The 920-nt window shown below is 47.0% G+C and overlaps 1 protein-coding gene across 1 annotated transcript in view; it reads right to left on the bottom strand.

Moving 5' to 3' along the window:
• LOC108577837 (muscle calcium channel subunit alpha-1) overlaps positions 1–920 on the bottom strand; it is a 24,369-nt gene that overhangs the window by 12,422 nt on the left and 11,027 nt on the right. The gene's annotated exons all lie outside the window — the stretch shown is intronic.

The raw sequence follows: 920 nt of genomic DNA, 5'->3' as shown, positions 1-920 counted from the left end.
ACCATCGACGATGCGATCGTTTCTCAGCGATCGAGAACCGTGTACACGCGAAGAAAAAAATAAAAAGCTCGGTGCCGCGCCTCTTTTTCTCTCTGTTACAGTGGCGATCTCGGTGTATCGTATGGTGTCGTGTCGTTCGATGGAAACGAAACGATGAGAAACGATTGATTCCCTTGGGCGAAACGGCCTTTCACGCCGAAACATCGAGTCGAAGGGTGAGAACGATCAAGCGATAACCCGACACGATTCCAAGCTGCTCGAAGGGTAACATGAAAAAAAGCTCTCGATTATCAGGTAAATGAATTCAGCACGCGTTAGACGTTCGTTACGTTGAGAAGGAGGAGGCTGGCTGCATAGAGTAAAAGTGTTTCGGATGGGGGGACAATCGTTCGATCGTTGGGTAGATATAACAAAGAGACAAAGAAAGGTGGGGGTGGTCCATCAGTGAGAGGTTTCGGGGAGAGAGTGTCGAGACAAGAAATCCAATGATAACAGAGTTATATACGCAAAACAGCTTGTTTCACAGGGAAGGTACCCAGAGGTGCATCTGTCGGAAAAAACAACGTCTGCTTCGTGGCCCGCGCACCTCCCGACGATTATTTCTCGCGCGAGAAAAGAAGAGAAAACACACTCGTGAAACGTACTTACTTGCAAGTTGATCGTTTGCAGTACTCGATTAAACGCGCATGTAGATGAAAAGTACAAAGAGGCGCGGATAATCGTCGAAGAGGGTTGCCGGGACGTCGAGCAAAGGCGTACCGAAGTGGTAGACGAATTGGTAGTAGTGAAGTTTGGTGATGGTGAATTATAATATTATATTTCGGCGTTGCATCAAACGTATGTAGTATGTGAGAGGTAATGAATGAACGAGGATGACGATAATATACGTATAGTATCGGATCGTAAGAGAGTGGGTCGGC

Source organism: Habropoda laboriosa, unplaced genomic scaffold, assembly GCF_001263275.1.
Source record: "Habropoda laboriosa isolate 0110345459 unplaced genomic scaffold, ASM126327v1 scaffold816, whole genome shotgun sequence".
NCBI lineage: Eukaryota > Metazoa > Arthropoda > Insecta > Hymenoptera > Apidae > Habropoda > Habropoda laboriosa.
This window is presented reverse-complemented; position numbering and strand designations above follow the sequence as displayed.